This window comes from Prionailurus bengalensis, chromosome B4 (genome assembly GCF_016509475.1).
Source record: "Prionailurus bengalensis isolate Pbe53 chromosome B4, Fcat_Pben_1.1_paternal_pri, whole genome shotgun sequence".
NCBI classification, from domain to species: domain Eukaryota; kingdom Metazoa; phylum Chordata; class Mammalia; order Carnivora; family Felidae; genus Prionailurus; species Prionailurus bengalensis.
Genome location: NC_057358.1, coordinates 90,861,191 through 90,875,322, shown reverse-complemented (window position 1 = coordinate 90,875,322; position 14,132 = coordinate 90,861,191). Strand labels below are relative to the sequence as shown.

The 14,132-nt window shown below is 46.9% G+C and overlaps 1 pseudogene; it reads left to right on the top strand.

Moving 5' to 3' along the window:
• Positions 1 to 3,609: 3,609 nt before the first annotated feature.
• LOC122473657 lies at positions 3,610 to 6,262 on the top strand (annotated as a pseudogene).
• Positions 6,263 to 14,132: the final 7,870 nt, after the last annotated feature.

Below are 14,132 nucleotides of genomic sequence, written 5' to 3'. Positions count from 1 at the left end.
ACTCCTAACTATAGAGAACAAACTGATGGTTACCAGAGGGAAGGTGGGGCGGGGGGTGGGGTGGGGGTGAACTAGGCAATGGGGTTTAAGGAGCGCACTTGTGATGGGCACCCGGTGATTATGGAAGTGTCGAATCACTATGTTGTACACCCAAGGCTCTTACAGCCTAACAGTATGGTAACTCTACTGGAATTAAAATTAAAAATGTAATTAAAAAAGGAATCAATTGTAGAGCAATTTAAAAGGAAAAAGGCTGTTTCTAAAAGATTTAAAACAGAGCTTTGGAGGAAAGAAACTTGATCATGTGTACTTGTACAGCGATTTTTAACATTCCAACAAGAGTTTGGGCTGGGTCAGACACTGGATTATATAAAGGTAAACACGTTTCACTCTGCTGTACATACATATACGTATATTGCTACATAGTAAACTGTTGCAAAAGTCAGCGGCTTCACTGGGTGATTCGGGGCTCCAAATCTTTCCTAGGCTGCAGTCAACATGCCGTCTAGGGCCGGAGTTGTCTGAAGGCTTGACGCGGGGCTGGAGGATCCGCATCCAAGAAGGCTGTTGGAGCGAGGCCTTAGTTCTTTGCTACTCGGGCTTCTTTGGCACATCGCAGCGGGCTTTTCCCGGAGGGAGTGATCCGAGACAGTGCAGGGAAGCCGTAGCATCTTTTGTGACCTAGTCTTAAGGCGAGGAAGGCACACACCGGTCCTATTCATTAGAAGCCAGTCACTAGCACGCGCGCAGCTAGAGGGGGAATCAACTGCAGTTCTTGAAGGGAGAAGTATCCACCAGTGTGTGATTATATTAACAGCGCTACACATCACTGTAGAACTTCGTAGAGCCTTTACTACTCTAAAGCGAATCCAAAAGCGCATGTACCGTTTCCCAAGCTTAGCTGACCACTGAACTCGTTTTTGTGGATTATTTTGTAGAACTGGTATTCCCCCGGAGACATTTCAGAAAACACTGGTGGTTTAACACTGCTATCACACACACACACACACACACACACACACACACACACACACCTATTCCTATAAGAAATATACAGTATTGTTAGCTTTCAGTGACGGCAATCCATTATTATCCTTGTGCTAGATAACAGATTTCTAAGCCTTAGAGAACCAACTTTAACTTATTTTGAATGTTTATTTACTTTTGAGAGAAAGACAGAGTGTGAGCGGGTGCGGGGGGCGGGGGGCGGTGGGGGCAGAGAGGTAGAGGGAGACACAGAATCAGAAGCAGGCTCCAGGCTCCGAGCTGTCGGCACAGAGTCCTGACGCGGGGCTTGAACTCCCAAACTGTGAGATCATGACCCAAGTGGAAGTCAGACGCTTAACTGACTGAGCTACCCAGGCGTCCCTAGAATCAACTTTAATCAGCAAGTGTTTATCGCTATCTTCTGTGCCAGCCACTGCGCTAGAGCTGGTTATTTAAGGGCGAATAAGAAACAGTCCTTGTCTCTGATGAGCCGCTAAAGGAGATGCAATTTAGAATACTTAGAGCAAAATAACAGCAAAGACATACAGCCTAAATTATGCTTGCACAATTCTAAGTGCTTTGTGCATATTAACTCACTGAATCCCCACAATAACGTTATGAGGCGGACCTCTCTTTTACAGATGAGAAAACTGAGACAGGAAGAGGTTGAATCACGTACTCAAGGTCACACAGCTACGAAATGTCAGAGCTAGGATTTAAATCAAGGTGAGTCTGGCTCCCAAGTTTAGCTGTTAGCATTACAAACATGGCCTCCAAGTATTCTCCTACCAAATACTTACAGGAAACAAAAGATTGCAAATAGCCCTGATCTAGGGGACTAGAGGAAAGTGTCACAGAGGAGGGGATATTAGAGCCAGGTCTTCGGGGCTAGCCAGGAGTGAGCCGGATAGAAAAGGGAGAAAGGCAATTTTGGCCTCAGGACCCAGTGTCCCCAAATGCACACGAGTGTGCGTGGACGGCACCATGAATGAACGATAGAGGGTCCTGGGAGCTGAAGCCGAAAAGCCAATAGCAATCACCTGGGAAGTAAAATCCAGAACTACAGTGTTATCTAGCTCACATCTGAAAATGTTTAATATTAATGTTCACCTTCGCAAAGAGAGATTCACAGAGCCAGGAATGTCTGTCTACGATAGCCTTGAATGTGGGGTGTGGTGGACACTGAAATGCACCACCCAGAACCCTTTCCAAGGATGAAAGACTTCCTCTCCCAGCTGCTGGGAGTGCTGCCAGCAGAGAGCCCTCAGCAGTCAGCCCCCTATGGGGACCGCATCCGCTGGAGAGAGCTGCCTCACGGAAGGCTATGACCCTTTCCTGGGACGCCGGCATCCAGCGACCGGTCAGTGTTGGGGTACGAAGGCCAGCCTCCCAGGCCAACTCGGGGCAGGATGCAGGGCCAGCCCAGCTTTGGACGCCCCTGTAGAGTCAGCTGCAGGTCTGGGTGAGGCTGCATCACAGCCTGACTTCTGCCTCTGCCCAACCCTGCCTCCTCTCTCCTCTTCCGTGGGGAGTGATGGCAAGGGACTCCATAATAAAACTCTTGAACTCTAACTCCATCTCGGAGTATGCCTCCTGGAGAACCCAACCAGTGCCAGTTAGTACCAGGAATGGTTGGGCAGGCAGATGTGGGGGTCCAGTTTTGGAGTTCTTGGCTGGCAATTTGAATTCCACCACTGGGTTAGGTGGTGCCCCGGGGTGACCCCTGGTACGAGCAGCAGTGAAACTGTGAACACCTTTGCCAGTGGTGAACTGCGGTGACAGAACGGTGACCAGTGGGATGGGAATCTCTAGCCGGTGCCGTGTAGTAGGAGTTTGCGAAATGTATGGGAAACGAACTAGGAGGATCGTGGGATTGGTTGGCGATACCTACGCTCAGTTGACACTCTGGAAAAAAAAAAAATGATTATGATGAAGAACTAAGGGTGACTGACGTTTAAAATTTAAGAGTGAAAGCCAGAGACGGCCTGCTTGGTAGCATAAAGAGCCTCTCATCTCCTGGAGGGAGGGCAGAGAAAGCTGAAGAACAGACCGGGACTTAATCATAACAGTAGCAGAGCTCAAAAGGTTAAGCTCCCAAACAAGGCAGATCTGTTATGCCAATTTCAGGGCCCTGGATGCAAGGGGGGGGGGGGGGCGGCGTGGGGGGAGAGTTCGACCCTGGCACATGGACAGGACATCTGGATTGATGTGCATGAGAATCATGAAATCCCAGATTCCCCTGAACCCACTGAGCCTGCACAAGGGGCCCACTCTTCCTGTTAAGGACTAGCATTTTCCCCGGCTTGCTATGAGGTCAATAGCTAGGATTCAGCCACAGTATAACCCAGCCAAGGACATACTGGGCCTGATAAGGGAGGCAGGGTCTAGACCCCAAAGAGCCGGTGAAAGGGCAGGAGCAGCGATGATCCATTCTGGTCTGGATGTAGTGAATGCTTGATGAAGGGTGGTAGACTCTGTAAGGCTGGATGAAGGTTAGTCTATCCAGGATAGAGGATTTAACACCCTGGCAAGGACCCCGGGAGACAGCACAAACACAGGACTGAGAGGCCTCCTAGAAAAAGAACGGAGCACACTTAGTGAGGTAATCGTGCCAGAATTGCCATGACAGACGGCGACAGAAGGTTTTCAGGCTCAGAGAAATGGGCACGTGGCAGCGGATATGCTACCCGAGGCCGGAAGACCAGCAGAGGCCCTCGTTGGGCAGAAACAGGGGAGGAGCACCATTTGCCAAGCAATCAGGGATTTGCTGGTAAGAGGGGCACCAGGATCCTAGGGTCAGTGGCAGCTGTTCTGTGTAAGCCATTCCCGGTAGCAATGGGGAGCGATAAGACCCCCTCAGGGAGACATAATTATGGTAATGAGAGGCAACGTCACAAAGGCAGACAGAGGGGGGTCTACGCTCTGAGTAACACGGCCCTTGTCAGTAGAACAGTGTCCTTAAGGGCAAAATAGATGGGCGGCCAGGGAGTGTACTACTTAATCCACTAAATCAAAAGAGATCAAGGTGGATAATCAGGAGGCTGCAGCCACTCATCCCAATAAAACGTTTCTGAACCTGAGCCAGTTTGGGGACCTGTAACGCAGTGGCTAAAGAAGAGGCTAGGTCCCCAGAAAGAAGGACCCTGCAATACCACAGCAAGCGAACACAGTAATGATTCCACCGCCCTTCTCGAAAGAAGCTTATGGGCCACTTACTAGGGAAAAGGCACGATGCCAACCAGAGGCTCAAAGCATTGCTTTGCCTCCCTATAAGCATGTGATCACATGGGAGTCAAATAATAAAATAAATGGACTTCTGGCTCGTGTCTGGTTCCCAATGAGTCCACTGGGATTGTGGACAAACCCAGTGGTCATTTCCCTGATCCCCAAATTGAAATAGATTTTGTAACTGAAATAGAGATACTTTGTAGCTGGCTGACCGCTCCATTGATCTCTGGGCCTAGGGGGGTCAGAGCTATCCCAGAGACCAGGAATAGTCAAATAGAAGTCTCTGAAACTGGCCCCTCCCTTCAACCCAAATAGGCAAAAACCATACTGCATGCCAGAGAAATGACCTAAGTTAGGGAGGGAAAGAATGTTTGGGCTCGCTCTATATTTCTTATCGAGATCAATATGCTTCCTAGCTGGGTCCCTTTAGGAACCGGACATCAAGTTTATTTCATCTCCAAGGCCTCCAAACTGAAAAAATAATTGCTAAGGATGATTTCATTACAGTCATTATAATCCACTTCTATTAGGATGAAACTACTTGAAAAATCCACAAAAACGTTTAAAATCGGATTGTGCCTTTCTACAGTCTCAGGTGCTCTTAAAAACACATTCAACTAGGGGCGCCTGGGTGGCGCAGTCGGTTAAGCGTCCGACTTCGGCCAGGTCACGATCTCGCGGTCCGTGAGTTCGAGCCCCGCGTCAGGCTCTGGGCTGACGGCTCAGAGCCTGGAGCCTGTTTCCGATTCTGTGTCTCCCTCTCTCTCTGCCCCTCCCCCGTTCATGCTCTGTCTCTCTCTGTCCCCAAAATAAATAAACGTTGAAAAAAAAAATTAAAAAAAAAAAAAAAACACATTCAACTAAAGAGTGCTAATACTGTTTGCTAGAAAAAGAGAGCTTTTCCTTAAAAAAAAAAAAAAAAAAAAAGAACAGAAAAGCAAAGAAAACAACAAACAAGCCAAAAAACAAGCTACATGTTTTCATCCGGGACAGAGTGGGGGTAAGATGGCAGCACCCAGGGAGCTGGTCAGGGGGCTACGGTGAGTGGATCTGGACGGCCTGGCTGGGCTGACCTATGCCAGATTTACCGGTGCCCCACTCAAGGTGCGGAAGGTCACCAACTCCTGGTGGAGCCCTTCAGGAACTCTGCCTGCCCTTCGGACTCGTCAGGGAGAGGCCGTCTTGAGACCACACAAGGTCACCACTCACCTTGGAAAATTGAAGCACAACGCCAATAAATGAGATCTCACCCTGGCAGGGAGCAGACCCCTTGGCCTTCATGTCTCCGCTGGAAGGGAAGCTGCGCCCCGCACGCTTGAGTAGACACCAAGAACTACGGGGACGTGCCCCGGAAGTGGTATGCAGCGGCCATGCCCTTTCCCCTCAACTTCTTCCTTCCTGGCTGCGGGCAGTGGCAGTTCACCGTGGCTGCGGCTGCTGCGGGGGGAGCTCAGGCTTGAGAACTGGGAAGAGCTGGAGCAGGAGCTGGAGCAAGAGACGCGGCGACGCCCGACCCTGCTGTCTCAGCACCTAGGCTCTCAGACATTCTTTTTTGGAGATGCCTCCACCGCCCTGGACACCTTGGTCTTTGGCTTCTTGACCTGCTGCTGCAGGCAAAGCTGCCCAGTGGGAAGGCGCAGGCTCACCTTCCTGACTGCGCGACCTCTGTGCCTACTGCACCCACATCCTCAACCTCTGCTTCCCCTGGGATGGAGCTGGGGTGCCACCTCCATGCCAGACGGTGACTGAGGAGGAACCACAGCCCACGGGTGCTGGCGGGACCGGCAGCCATGATGGTCTACGCCTCGCTCGTTAGCGTTGTTTCTATCCAGCAACGCCTGCTCCAACCCCAGGCACGCAGTCCCTGGGCACAGTTGAGGACGATGAAGAGGAACAATTAATTCGTCCTCTTGCGCCCAGGACTGATTTTTCTACTGGCATGCCTTCCAGAAGCCCCTGTGTTTCCCCGTTGTTGGTAGCCTGGAAATGGGGGGCCCACTCCCCGAGAAGAAAGCTGTCCACACTGAGAAGAGAAACCAAAAAGCTATTTTCATTAAGTGTGTGTATGTGTATAAGGTATGTGTCACCATTGGAGGAAGATTTTTGATATTTCGGTCAAGCGGCCTTCATAGATCGTTTCTAAAAGAGTGGGCTTAGGGCGCCTGGGTAGCTCCCCCGGTTAAGCCTTCGACTTTTGATGTCAGCTCAGGTCATGATTTCACGGTTGGTTAAGATAGAGCTCTAGGTCAGGCTCCGTGCTAACCGTGCAGAGCCTGCTTGGGATTCTCTCTCTCCCCCTCCCTCTCCCTCTGCCTCTCCCTCGCTCTTTCTGGCTCTCAAAATAAATACATGAACATTTAAAAGGGTAAACGTGGTTCCTTAGAGATTTCGCTTCGGTCAACAAGACGGCAAGAGTACACTGAAAGGATTCTCAGAAATTACAGATTGTATCTTTCTCATATCCCTGCATACTTCCCACAACTAATGCATTGTTTGGCAAGAGGCAATGAAAATCTCAGGGCTCCGGCAGCTCACAAATAGTTCTAATTTCCGAAGCATTTCCATAAATGTTCATGAGTTCTCCATATTCACCTTATCAGGGTAGACAAGGCCCTGCCCTGTTTGACCTCTTCTCCATTCTGGGTGCCTTCTCAAATGGTTAAAAATGTAACAGGACCCGAGAACATTTATTTAGAATTATTTGCACGTCAACCATTTTTTGCTCTTAAAACACAAAAACCGAAAGCCATGGAATTTACATTCGACCCTTTTTTGTGATTAATGTGGTGTTCTGTGTAAGTGTGAATGAAAACAGTTGATATGTGTGAATCACTTAATTCCAGGCAGTAGCAAAGACCTCTAAAATACTCTGAACAATCCTGAATTATCATTATTATCATCATTATTATTATCTAAGAGATTTCGACCGCATACTCCGGGTCATAGAGCACCTACGTTTTATTTTGGACAAGACAGTGATTTTGACTCCCACCTCCCCCCACCCCCCACCCCCGGCCCCGCCCCAGTGTTTTCAACTTTTAAAATTAGTTGGTAACATTGAAAAACTCAGGGCCTTACAAATCTCGGATGTTTTAGCTGCTGGATCCACCTTCTCCCGTGGCACGGTCATCAGGCACCGACTCGGGCTAGTCTCCAGTTCACCGCACTCCTCCCCACACCCTATAGTCCCTCACACTGAAACAGGGCACCGGTAGCCATTTATTGTACCATTTCCTGTAGTCTGTTTACATAACTGGTTTTTTTTTTTCTTTTTCTTTTTCTTCCTCAATGGTTCTAGTCCCCGTGGGCATTTCAGTTTCCATGCCTATCAAAGGGTGCAATGTTTGCAAATTGAAAGGGACCTCATAGTGCTGTTCTATCACTTTTCCCCCTTCTCCTTTTTGCTTCTGTCACTGCATGATCGCTACTACCAACCAGCCCGTGTCCCGTGAAGCCTTTACCTTGGTCACATATACCCTCCTGGGAAGAGAGAGTGTGGCCTCTGGGCCCAGCAACCTGACACAATTTTCTGGGCATAGTCATTGTTGCAAATATAACTTTGGATCCTAGTGAGTGGATCCAACACAAGGCTGTTTCATAGAACCTGGGAGCTTTTAACGCTTGTTCCCAGCCCATTCTCCCAAAATAACGCCCCCACTCTATAATTACATTTACACTCATGACACGGAGAAGGCAAAAGGTAAAAAATTCCTTGTAGCAAGAATTCTATGGCTGTGTACTAGGTACAGTTCCAAACAAAAAATAACTTAGGCAATCCGGAAGGAATCGATTGTTCAGTGTTCTGTAATTGAAAAGTTATAAAGTATTTTAACTTGCACTTTTTAACTCCTTACTGCGTTAGCATTTAGACAGCCTATGTTAACTTATATCCACTCTAACTTTTATAAGTCAGCTTGTCTTTTCAGGACTAAGAGTTACCAGTTAGAATTGAGGATCACAATCTTGGCATTCAAGTCTGTACGGAATCCTTCCATATTTAATTCCCAAAGTCACTCTAAGTTTTGGTTGTTGTTGTTTGTCCTCAGAAAGGCCTCGTACCAACAAATGTGACTTCATTCTGTTAAGTTGCAATTCGCTGGAATATTGCAGATCTGAATGTATTCAGAAAATCTTCAAAATATACATTTGTAATTGGCTGACTGACAGATTCTACGTCAACGGGTTATAAGGAGAAACCATACTTCTCGCTTTGTTCTTCCAGTGCTCTTCAAATTTGACTTCTGGATCCCTTCCCTCCTCCACCCTCCCCAAGATGAAATATCGCTTCGCTTTTCCATTGCTCTTGGATAGTAAACGAATAGTCCTTCATTCTGGCATTTAAAATGACCCAGTCTATACGCTCATGACTGCTAGTCCAGTGCACTGTAAAAACCATCGTAATCCAAATTAAAGCATTCTCTGTAGACTGGAGTTGGGCGTGGGCACTGCTGTTTTTACCCCCTTTTCCTCACTTACCTTCTTCCCTCTAGCTGCTGTTCCTGACCCTTGTACGGTAAGATTGGATCAAGGAGCAGAAAAGATTAAAGAGCTGTGACAAGGCATTAACCGGTCTGGGGAGGCAGATGCTCCCGACTGATTTCTTTCTCAGTCAAGGCTATTGTCAGCTCGTCAGTGAGGCTTCACCAGGGACCTCTGACTGCTACCACCTTGACATAGTGAGCTGTCTGATTAACACTGCCCCCTTGAAGGGCTTTTGGGCACTACTCTGTTAGGGTCACATCATCCCTCCAGGTAATCACTTGCTTACTGAGCAAGATCCCCTCTAAGGCAACCCCAGCCTGGCTCCCTTTTATATGGTCCACATCTGAACTCCAAGAAACATTCACCTTTCCCTACCATCAGTGGAAGTAAACTTTATTCTTTTTTTTTTAAATTTTTTAAAATGTTTATTTATTTTTGAGACAGAGAGAGACAGAGCATGAGCAGGGGAGGGGCAGAGAGTGAGGGAGACACAGAATCCGAAGCGGGCACCAGGCTCCGAGCTGTCCGCACAGAGCCCGACGCGGGGCTCGAACTCATGAACCGTGAGATCATGACCTGAGCCGAAGATGGACGCTCAACCGACTGAGCCACCCAGGCGCCCCTAAACTTTATTCTATTATAGTCTTCTTTACTCTGTAATCAGACACAGTGGTGTGGCAACAGCCATAGTCTTTATACTTCCTGTTCTTTGTGGACGTCAGATACCAGTCCTTATGATGTTTCCAAACTCCAAGAGGTGTGTATAAGTCCCCTGAGACATCCCCTTGAAGTCCCTGTTGTGTGTGTTGAGGTACACTCCAACAATTTTTTTTTCCAAGGAAATTCTCTCCCTGCCTCTTCCAGCCCAACTGGAAGGTGATGCTGGCCAACTTGGGTTCACCCCCTTTGCAAGTGCCACATGGGTGGTCTAGCACCTCATATTTTAACACAGGGTACTTGCAGCCAATTGCTTTATTCTTGGATTTTGGTGCCTCTGCCAAAACTGGAGCAGAATGACCCCAATTTTATCATTTAGTTACATAGTCAATCTTCTTGACTTCGGCTCAGTGGTGTGCTGGTGAACCGTGGCCATTATTAATATTTAAATGATGTAAATCTACAATTACATAGATTATATATACAGATATATTTTTTTAACATTTATTTTTATTTTTGAGACAGAGAGAGACAGAGCATGAACGGGGGAGGGTCAGAGAGAAGGAGACACAGAATCGGAAACAGGCTCCAGGCTCTGAGCCGTCAGCACAGAGCCCGACGCGGGGCTCGAACTCACGGACCGCGAGATCATGACCTGAGCCGAAGTCGGCCGCTTAACCCACTGCGCCACCCAGGCGCCCCAGATTATATATATATTTTTTAAAAAAGGTTGGGGCGCCTGGGTGGCGCAGTGGGTTAAGCGGCCGACTTCAGCCAGGTCACGATCTCGCAGTCCGGGCGTTCGAGCCCCGTGTCGGGCTCTGGGCTGACGGCTCAGAGCCTGGAGCCTGTTTCCGATTCTGTGTCTCCCTCTCTCTCTGCCCCTCCCCCGTTCATGCTCTGTCTCTCTCTGTCCCAAAAATAAAAACGTTGAAAAAAAAATTAAAAAAAAAAAAGGTAACAAGGACTCAAAGGCATCGCTTTCTAATTATTTCACTTCATTTTGTTGTTATCTCTGCTTTTGAGATTTTTGGTCTCTCGTCTCTGTATGGTAAAATTAACATATGATGGTGTATCACTTTACATTTCTTCCCAACTCAGCATTCCATGACTCATTGTGGCAGGTAGAAATTCGCTATGGAGAGAGTATTTACACCAAGGAAATCGGCAAATGTAACAAATCAGGTGCTCCCCCCCCCCCCATCTTGTGGTTAAACATTTGCCAATTCACCACTGCTTAGTACACACTCCTCAGAGATGCGGAAAAACTAGCAAGATAGCAGGTGCAGTCCACTCCCAGGCAGCTCATCTCAATATAAAAGGGCTACTTTGTAAGTGCTAACCTTTCCCAAGATCAATAGATTCAGCACGTCTCTCTCTCCCAGGCTTGCAGTTCTTGGGAGATCAAATTGGTTCCTCCTCACAGGTATCCACCCTTAATACATTTTCAAGTAAAAGTCTGAGATTAGACAAAGAAGCTCCCGCAGCTGCACATTCCTTGGCAGCCCACATCATAAATGCTTTTGCAAAAATGCCTCACCCAATTTTTTAAACTGTTCTGGGCTACAGTTAATAGATGATGAAAATAATGACTTTTAAATATGCCACTGCACAATTAGGCCACTAAAGCAACGGAGACACTTCGAGGAGCTCAAGCCTAGGCAATAAGACAAAGATACCTGCAGGAGGAGAGCAAAATATCTACAGGAAAAAGGTAGAGCTTGCAGGTCAAAATTTGCATCTACACAGTCAAATGGAATCAATGTGAATGACACTGTAAAAGAAACAACCTCTCACTTCTTACTCAGTAGTATACATTTGAGCATTAAAGAATCTTTTCATGTTGATTTGCTCCACACTTGGTGGGGGGGGGGGGGGGGAGAGCAAACGACACCATTGTTTCTCAGAGGTCGGGAGAGGGTAGGGAATGCTCATTCTCTAAAAGTGGAATCTTTTTCACAAATTTTAGAAGGAACTTGTTGACATGATAGTTATTCACTTTAAAGAAAATAATGTGAAAGCGAAGCAAAAGTATGAGGCATACAGAACGGGATTGTTGCTGAATGGGAGGACCTCTTTTTTTTTTTTAATTTTTTTTTTCAATGTTTATTTATTTTTGAGACAGAGAGAGACAGAGCATGAACGGGGGAGGGGCAGAGAGAGAGGGAGACACAGAATCGGAAACAGGCTCCAGGCTCCGAGCCATCAGCCCAGAGCCTGACGCGGGGCTCGAACTCACGGACCGCGAGATCGTGACCTGGCCGAAGTCGGACGCTTAACCGACTGCGCCACCCAGGCGCCCCTGGGAGGACCTCTTTTATGAACTCGACCCCCTGCTTGACTGTGTCCTGAGCTCTCACATGTTGATACGGAAAGCTAGAAATAACCTTGTCCATCTGCCTTATGAGGAATATTTCCCAGCGTGGACCAGTGTGACCATATTGCTTATGGCCACCCTCCCTCTGATTGGTGGCCCCCTTGCACTGAGCTGGGAGTAAAATATCACCTCTCAAAAATCACCTTTGGATAGCACTTTATTTTTTTTTTTAATTTTTTTTTAACGTTTATTTTTGAGACAGAGACAGAGCATGAACGGGGGAGGGTCAGAGAGAGAGGGAGACACAGAATCGGAAACAGGCTCCAGGCTCTGAGCAGTCAGCACAGAGCCCGACGCAGGGCTCGAACTCACATACTGCGAGATCGTGACCTGAGCCGAAGTCGGACGCTTAACCGACTGAGCCACCCAGGTGCCCCTGGATAGCACTTCATATCCTATAGAGGACATCCATGCACACCATTTCAGATAAGCTTCATAGCCACTCTGTCAAGTAGGAAAGACAAGTATTATTGGCCCTTCTTTAATTTAATTTAATTTAATTTAAATTTTATTTATTTCATTGTATTTTTTTCATCATGGTAAGTGTACTCTTTAATTTCCATCCCCCCCCCCCCCCCAGCCTGGTAACCATCAGTTTGCTGTCTATGGTTAAGGGTCTGTCTTTTGTTTTGTTTCTCTCTCTCTCTCTCTCTCTCTCTCTTGTTTTTTTTCTTTTGCTCATTTGTTTTGTTTCTTAAATTCCACATATGAGTGAGATCATGTGGTATTTGTCTTTCTCTGAGTTATTTCGCTTAGCATTATGCTCTCCAGCTCCCTCTATGTTGTCGCAAATAGCAAGGTTTCCTTCTTCTGATTTCTTCCAAGTCAGCGGGTGAATCTTCCTGACTTCTGCCAAATGGAGTCCTCAGTACCACAACGCGATTATGGGAACGACGACCCGATCCCATTCCCGTGTCCCCTTCACACTTGAGGAGGGGATTATACAGAATGTGAAACACCAGAGGAGTGGGAGTCTTGGGGGCCATCTTGGAATTCTGCCTCCCAGGGGGCCTGAACCTGACACACAGAGAGAACGTCGACTCCCAACTGCACCTGCTAGCTTCGGGACTTAACTTCTTCGAGCCTCACGTTCCTCCAAATTGGGGCAATCCTACTCAGAGAATTACTGGGAGAAAAAGAAGTGCTAGCATCTGGACAGTGTTAAACATATGAAACACGTTCAGTAAATACTTTCTCCTGCCCTTGCCTCTGCAAGCCAATGGCTTGTACTGTTGCATGCAGGTGCCCCAGGTTAGCTCAGTTGTTTTTTTTTTTTTTATGACTATATTAATAGTTACAAGGCAGCATGTTGCAAACTATATTTAACCTTGGGCACCGACAGTGGAACACAGAAAGTAAAAAAGGATACTAGTTCATCTTACTTATCCCATCCCGACAAGAATCTCCTGTATTAGATGCTTCTTGGGTCACCTCACTGAACCCTAATAACACTGTGCAGTAGGTATCCGTATCCCCATTTCACAGGCCAGGAGACTGAGTTCCAGTGCACAACATGAGTAAGTGGCAGAGTTCATGACTATGGATCCCGGCTTGCAGCAGGGTATCCCACGAAAGAGCCACTGAGAAACCAAGACTTTGACGCGCTGGCGTGTGTGTGTGTGTGTGTGTGTGTGTGTGTGTGCCTGATTCATCAGGAAGGAATGCGAAGAATTTCCCCTCCCCTCAGGGAGAAGGCTGGGCCCCTTTACCCTCAACAGAGAGTGCACAGATTTTAAAATGTTGCAAAGGGCCATCAATTTCTATTGTGAGAAAAGAGGAACTAAAAGAATATTTTGTGAGTAAGGACGCAAGAGAGAGGGACTGGTGAATTACTGATCCTGATCTGTTTCTGCCACTATTCAGCGCTAGTTTTAAGGCTCAAAATTATCCTTTCGTGGTTGTGGAGGCAAAGTCATTACTTCCATATCTTTTGAAACCTTGGAACATGAAACAAGATCGGTAACACAGTTATTTAACTCTACTAAAAGAAAGCAAGAAAACAAAACTTGCTGAACAAATTTTCCTACCCCAAGGATGATTATTTCTAATTGAAGAGAAGATATACTCATTTAGGAAGACTCCTCCAAAGCCCTCAAAAAGGACAGGAGACTTGATAACTGACAAGGCAAAATTTATGCTGCAAAAGAATTCTTACTTTAGTTTAAAGATCTTCGGAAAAAGGGAGAACACGAATATAGCAGTATTAACATGGATGCGGGGAACCCTCCAATGACATGGCCATTTATACTTTAGAAAATGACAGAAGGGGAACATGAACTAGAAACATTTTCTTTGAAATAAGAACTACATCTTTCTAGGAATGAAAGGTCTCTGTAGAAAGGAAAAGCAAAGCGTTCAAAAAGATGTCAAAGTTATGGAATAAGAGATGGAAATCTTTGAA